Source organism: Lampetra planeri, unplaced genomic scaffold (assembly GCF_965212315.1).
Source record: "Lampetra planeri unplaced genomic scaffold, kcLamPlan1.2.h2 scaffold_2103, whole genome shotgun sequence".
NCBI lineage: Eukaryota > Metazoa > Chordata > Hyperoartia > Petromyzontiformes > Petromyzontidae > Lampetra > Lampetra planeri.
The window spans coordinates 12,501-20,061 of NW_027614865.1; the positions used below are offsets into that span (position 1 = coordinate 12,501).

At 62.3% G+C, this 7,561-nt stretch overlaps 1 long non-coding RNA gene across 1 annotated transcript in view; it reads right to left on the reverse strand.

Moving 5' to 3' along the window:
* The window catches only part of LOC144740386 (uncharacterized), a 10,917-nt gene extending 10,825 nt beyond the window's left edge, over positions 1–92 (reverse strand). The window contains exon 1 of the long non-coding RNA XR_013589631.1: positions 1–92. This exon is cut by the window's left edge and continues 8 nt beyond it. This is a non-coding gene — a long non-coding RNA (uncharacterized LOC144740386).
* Between the last annotated feature and the right edge of the window lie 7,469 nt (positions 93–7,561).

Below are 7,561 nucleotides of genomic sequence, written 5' to 3' on the forward strand. Positions count from 1 at the left end.
CAGCCCTGTCCTTGCAGTGCGTGCAGCTGCTGCTCGTAGGCCGCGTCTTCACCGGACGCGGCAGACACGATGAGCAGACGTCGCCTCCACAGGAAGCTGGTGCATTGTGGGAGACAGGGAGAGGTGCATTGTGGGGGGGAGACGGGGGAGGTAGAGAGATGGGGAGAGGTGAATTGTGGGAGACAGGGAGAGGTGCATTGTGGGGGGGGGGGGGAGACGGGGGAGGTAGAGAGATGGGGAGAGGTGAATTGTGGGAGACAGGGAGAGGTGCATTGTGGGGGGGAGACAGGGGAGGCAGAGAGATGGGGAGAGGTGAATTGTGGGAGACAGGGAGAGGTGCATTGTGGGGGGGGGGAGACGGGGGAGGTAGAGAGATGGGGAGAGGTGAATTGTGGGAGACAGGGAGAGGTGCATTGTGGGGGGGAGACAGGGGAGGCAGAGAGATGGGGAGAGGTGAATTGTGGGAGACAGGGAGAGGTGCATTGTGGGGGGAGACGGGGGAGGCAGAGAGATGGGGAGAGGTGAATTGTGGGAGACAGGGAGAGGTGCATTGTGGGGGGGGGGAGACGGGGGAGGCAGAGAGATGGGGAGAGGTGAATTGTGGGAGACAGGGAGAGGTGCATTGTGGGGGAAGGACGGGGGAGGCAGAGAGATGGGGAGAGGTGAATTGTGGGAGACAGGGAGAGGTGCATTGTGGGGGGGAGGCGGGGGAGGCAGAGAGATGGGGAGAGGTGAATTGTGGGAGACAGGGAGAGGTGCATTGTGGGGGGGAGGCGGGGGAGGCAGAGAGATGGGGAGAGGTGAATTGTGGGAGACAGGGAGAGGTGCATTGTGGGGGGGAGACGGGGGAGGCAGAGAGATGGGGAGAGGTGAATTGTGGGAGACAGGGAGAGGTGCATTGTGGGGGGGAGACGGGGGAGGTAGAGAGATGGGGAGAGGTGAATTGTGGGAGACAGGGAGAGGTGCATTGTGGGGGGGAGACGGGGGAGGCAGAGAGATGGGGAGAGGTGAATTGTGGGAGACAGGGAGAGGTGCATTGTGGGGGGGGGAGACGGGGGAGGTAGAGAGATGGGGAGAGGTGAATTGTGGGAGACAGGGAGAGGTGCATTGTGGGGGGGAGACAGGGGAGGCAGAGAGATGGGGAGAGGTGAATTGTGGGAGACAGGGAGAGGTGCATTGTGGGGGGGAGACGGGGGAGGCAGAGAGATGGGGAGAGGTGAATTGTGGGAGACAGGGAGAGGTGCATTGTGGGGGGGAGACGGGGGAGGCAGAGAGATGGGGAGAGGTGAATTGTGGGAGACAGGGAGAGGTGCATTGTGGGGAAGAGACGGGGGAGGTAGAGAGATGGGGAGAGGTGAATTGTGGGAGACAGGGAGAGGTGCATTGTGGGGGGGGGACGGGGGAGGCAGAGAGATGGGGAGAGGTGAATTGTGGGAGACAGGGAGAGGTGCATTGTGGGGGGGAGGCGGGGGAGGCAGAGAGATGGGGAGAGGTGAATTGTGGGAGACAGGGAGAGGTGCATTGTGGGGGGGAGACGGGGGAGGTAGAGAGATGGGGAGAGGTGAATTGTGGGAGACAGGGAGAGGTGCATTGTGGGGGGGAGACAGGGGAGGCAGAGAGATGGGGAGAGGTGAATTGTGGGAGACAGGGAGAGGTGCATTGTGGGGGGGAGACGGGGGAGGCAGAGAGATGGGGAGAGGTGAATTGTGGGAGACAGGGAGAGGTGCATTGTGGGGGGGAGACGGGGGAGGTAGAGAGATGGGGAGAGGTGAATTGTGGGAGACAGGGAGAGGTGCATTGTGGGGGGGAGACGGGGGAGGCAGAGAGATGGGGAGAGGTGAATTGTGGGAGACAGGGAGAGGTGCATTGTGGGGGGGAGACGGGGGAGGTAGAGAGATGGGGAGAGGTGAATTGTGGGAGACAGGGAGAGGTGCATTGTGGGGGGGAGACGGGGGAGGCAGAGAGATGGGGAGAGGTAAATTGTGGGAGACAGGTAGAGGTGCATTGTGGGGGGAGACGGGGGAGGTAGAGAGATGGGGAGAGGTGAATTGTGGGAGACAGGGAGAGGTGCATTGTAGGGGGAGACGGGGGAGGTAGAGAGATGGGGAGAGGTGAATTGTGGGAGACAGGGAGAGGTGCATTGTGGGGGGGAGACGGGGGAGGTAGAGAGATGGGGAGAGGTGAATTGTGGGAGACAGGGAGAGGTGCATTGTGGGGGGGAGACGGGGGAGGCAGAGAGATGGGGAGAGGTGAATTGTGGGAGACAGGGAGAGGTGCATTGTGGGGGGAGACGGGGGAGGTAGAGAGATGGGGAGAGGTGAATTGTGGGAGACAGGGAGAGGTGCATTGTGGGAGGGGGGGAGACGGGGGAGGCAGAGAGATGGGGAGAGGTGAATTGTGGGAGACAGGGAGAGGTGCATTGTGGGAGGGAAACGGGGGAGGCAGAGAGATGGGGAGAGGTGAATTGTGGGAGACAGGGAGAGGTGCATTGTGGGGGGAGACGGGGGAGGTAGAGAGATGGGGAGAGGTGAATTGTGGGAGACAGGGAGAGGTGCATTGTGGGGGGGAGACGGGGGAGGTAGAGAGATGGGGAGAGGTGAATTGTGGGAGACAGGAAGCTGGTGCATTGTGGGGGGGAGACGGGGGAGGCAGAGAGATGGGGAGAGGTGAATTGTGGGAAACAGGGAGAGGTGCATTGTGGGGGAGAGACGGGGGAGGCAGAGAGATGGGGAGAGGTGAATTGTGGGAGACAGGAAGAGGTGCATTGTGGGGGGGAGATGGGGGAGGCAGAGAGATGGGGAGGGGTGAATTGTGGGAGACAGGAAGCTGGTGCATTGTGGGGGGAGACGGGGAAGGTAGAGAGATGGGGAGAGGTGAATTGTGGGAGACAGGGAGAGGTGCATTGTGGGGGCGAGACGGGGGAGGTAGAGAGATGGGGAGAGGTGAATTGTGGGAGACAGGAAGCTGGTGCATTGTGGGGGGAGATGGGGGAGGTAGAGAGATGGGGAGAGGTGAATTGTGGGAGACAGGGAGAGGTGCATTGTGGGGGGAGACGGGGAGGCAGAGGGATGCATTGTGGGGGGGAGATGGGGAGGCAGAGGGGTGCATTGTGGGTGACGGGGGGATAGGGAGAGGTGCATTGTGGGGGAGGATGGAGAGGCAGAGGGGTGCATTGTGGGGGGTGACAGGGGAGACAGGGAGAGGTGAATTGTGGGAGACAGGGGGACAGGGAGAGGTGCATTGTGGGGGTGAGACGGGGAGGCAGAGGGGTGCATTGTGGGGGGAGATGGGGAGGCAGGGAGATGGGGAGAGGTGCATTGTGGGAGACAGAGGGGTGCATTGTGGGAGGAGATGGGGAGACAGAGGGGTGTATTGTGGGAGACGGGGAGACAGGGAGAGGTGCATTGTGGGAGACAGGGAGAGGTGCATTGTGGGGGGAGACAGGGAGACAGAGGGGTGCATTGTGGGAGGAAACGGGGAGACAGGGAGATGGGGAGAGGTGCATTGTGGGAGACAGGGAGAAGTGCATTGTGGGAGACAGGGGGATAGGGAGAGATGCATTGTGGGAGACAGGGGGACAGGGAGAGGTGCATTGTGGGGGTGAGACGGGGAGGCAGAGGGGTGCATTGTGGGGGGAGATGGGGAGGCAGGGAGATGGGGAGAGGTGCATTGTGGGAGACAGAGGGGTGCATTGTGGAAGGAGACGGGGAGGCAGAGGGGTGCATTGTGGGGGGAGATGGGGAGACAGGGAGAGGTGCATTGTGGGAGACAGGGAGAGGTGCATTGTGGGGGGAGACGGGGAGGCAGGGAGATGGGGAGAGATGCATTGTGGGAGACAGGGAGAGGTGCATTGTGGGAGGAGACAGGGAGACAGAGGGGTGCATTGTGGGAGGAAACGGGGAGACAGGGAGATGGGGAGAGGTGCATTGTGGGAGACAGGGAGAAGTGCATTGTGGGAGACAGGGGGATAGGGAGAGATGCATTGTGGGAGACAGAGGGGTGCATTGTGGTAGGAGACGGGGAGACAGGGAGATGGGGAGAGGTGCATTGTGGGAGACAGGGGAGAGGTGCATTGTGGGAGGAGACAGGGAGACAGAGGGGTGCATTGTGGGAGGAAACGGGGAGACAGGGAGATGGGGAGAGGTGCATTGTGGGAGACAGGGAGAAGTGCATTGTGGGAGACAGGGGGATAGGGAGAGATGCATTGTGGGAGACAGGGGGACAGCGAGAGGTGCATTGTGGGAGACAGGGAGACAGAGGGACAGAGTGACAGGTGCATCGTGGGAGACAGGAACACGGCGAGCGGTGCATTGTGGGAGACAGGGGGACAGGTGCATCGTGGGAGACAGGAACACGGCGAGCGGTGCATTGTGGGAGACAGGGGGACAGGTGCATCGTGGGAGACAGGAACGCGGCGAGCGGTGCATTGTGGGAGACAGGGGGACAGCTGCATCGTGGGTGACAGGAACACGGCGAGCGGTGCATTGTGGGAGACAGGGGGACAGGTGCATCGTGGGTGACAGGAACACGGCGAGCGGTGCATTGTGGGAGACAGGGGGACAGGTGCATCGTGGGAGACAGGAACACGGCGAGCGTTGCGTCGTGGGCAGTCGGCCGCGCGACCTCTGACCGGGACAGGAAGTCTCCGAGTGCCGCCCCCCCGTCCCCAGTGCCGCCCCCCCTGGCCGCCTCCTCGCAGCCGAGGCCGCGACGTCTCTCCTCCTCCTCCTCCCGCCTGCGCCCCGCCGTCCCGTCCAGGACCTTGAGCACCGTCTCCATGGCGACGGGGGACTCGTACGATCGCTATGGAGACGCGCGGGGAGGGAGGGAGGGGGTGGGTTCAGTGCTTTGAGGATCGTCTCCGTGGCGACGGGGGACTCGTAGGGTTGCTATGGAGACGTGCGGCGAGGGAGGGAGGGTTCAGTGCCCTGAGGACGGTCTCTATGGAGACGGGGGATTTGTAGGGTCGCTATGGAGACGCGCGGGGAGGGAGGGGGTGGGTTCAGTGTTTTGAGGATCATCTCCATGGCGACGGGGGACTCGTATGGTTGCTATGGAGATGTGCGGCGAGGGGGGGTGGGTTCAGTGCCCTGAGCAACGTCTCCATGGCGACGGGGGACTGGTAGGGTCGCTATGGAGACGCGCGGGGAGGGAGGGGGGGTTCAGTGCCCTGAGGATCGTCTCCATGGAGACGGGGGATTTGTAGGGTTGCTATGGAGACGCGTGGGGAGGGAGGGGTGGTTCAGTGCCCTGAGGACGGTCTCCATGGCGACGGGGGACTCATAGGGTTGCTATGGAGACGCGCGGGGAGGGAGGGGTGGTTCAGTGCCCTGAGGATCGTCTCCATGGCGACGGGGGACTGGTAGGGTTGCTATGGAGATGCGGCCATCGTGAACCCACCGACCCTGCACCCTCCCCCCCCCTCCCCACCAGCGTGACCCCTCCGTGACCTCTCCTGCCTCCCCCCCGTGACCCCACGTGACCCCCGTGACCCCTCCTACCCAGCCCCCCCCCCCCGTGACGCCACGTGACCCTCCCTACTCTTCTCCTCGTGACCCCACGTGACCCCCCTGTGACCCCCTTACCCCCCCGTGACCCCCCCTGTGACCCTTCCTACCCCCCCCCGTGATGCCACGTGACCCCCTACCCTCCTCCTACTGACCCCCCGTGACCCCCCCCATGACCCCCCGTGACCTTGGGCCTCAGCTGCATGTCGGTGAGCAGGAGGGAGAAGCCGTGACCCCCGTGACCCCCCCGTGACCCCAGTGACCTTTGGCCTCAGCTGCATGTCGGTGATCAGGAGGGAGAAGCCGTGACCCCCGTGACCCCCCCCCCGTGACCCCAGTGACCTTTGGCCTCAGCTGCTTGTCGGTGATCAGGAGGGAGAAGCCGTGACCCCCGTGACCCCCCCGTGACCCCAGTGACCTTTGGCCTCAGCTGCTTGTCGGTGATCAGGAGGGAGAAGCCGTGACCCCCGTGACCCCCCCCGTGACCCCAGTGACCTTGGGCCTCAGCTGCTTGTCGGTGATCAGGAGCGAGAAGCCGTGGCGCTGGAGGCCGAGCTCCAGGCGGAGTCCGCGAGCCAGAGGGGCCCCTGGGGCCTCCACGTGGGGGGACCGCACCACGGGACAGGGCACGCTCTGGGGGGGGGGGGGGGGGGGGGAGGTTAAGTTCACTCACCTACTCACTCACTCATTCACTCACCTACTCACTCACTCATTCACTCATACACTCACACACTCACCCACTCACTCATACACTCACTCACTCATACACTCATTCACCCACCCACTCACTCACCCGCTCACCTACTCACTCACTCACTCGCTCACTCATACACTCATACACTCACTCATACACTCACTCACTCATACACTCACTCACCCACTCACTCATACACTCACTCACCCACCCACCCACTCACTCACCCGCTCACCTACTCACCTACTCACTCACTCACCCACTCACTCATACACTCACTCACCCACTCACTCACCCACCCACTCATACACCCACTCACTCACTCACCCACTCACCTACTCACTCACCCACTCACCCACTCACTCACCCACTCACCTACTCACTCACTCACTCACCCACTCATTCACTCACCCACTCACTCACCTACTCACTCACTCACTTACCCATTCATTCACCCACTCACTCACCCACTCACCCGCTCACTCACTCACCCACTCACTCACCCACTCACTCACCCACTCACTCACCCACTCACTCACCCACTCACTCACCCACTCACTCACCCGCTCACCTACCCACCCACTCACTCACCTACTCACTCACTCACCCACCCACTCACTCACCCCGCTCACTCACTCACCCACTCACTCACCCATTCACTCACCCATTCACTCACCCACTCACTCACCCACCCACCCACCCACCCACTCACTCACGCACTCACTCACCCACCCACCCACTCACTCACCCATTCACTCACCCACTCACTCACCCACCCACCCACTCACTCACCCACTCACTGACCCACTCACTCACCCACCCACCCACTCACTCACTCACCCACTCACTCACTCACTCACCCACTCACTCACCCACTCACTCACTCACTCACCCACCCACCCACCCACCCACCCACTCACTCACCCACTCACTCACCCACCCACTCACTCACTCACTCACTCACCCACCCACCCACTCACCCACTCACTCACCCACTCACTCACCCACCCACTCACCCACTCACTCACTCACCCACCCACCCACTCACTCACTCACTCACCCACTCACTCACTCACTCACTCACTCACCCACCCACTCACTCACTCACCCACTCACCCACCCACCCACTCACCCACTCACCTACTCACCCACCCACCCACTCACCCACTCACCCACCCACTCACCCACTCACTCACCCACTCACCCACCCACCCACTAACCCACCCACTCACCCACTCACTCACCCACCCACCCACCCACTCACCCACCCACTCACCAACCCACCCACCACTCACCCACTCACTCACCCGCTCACCCACTCACTCACCCACCCACCCACCCACTCACCCACCCACTGACC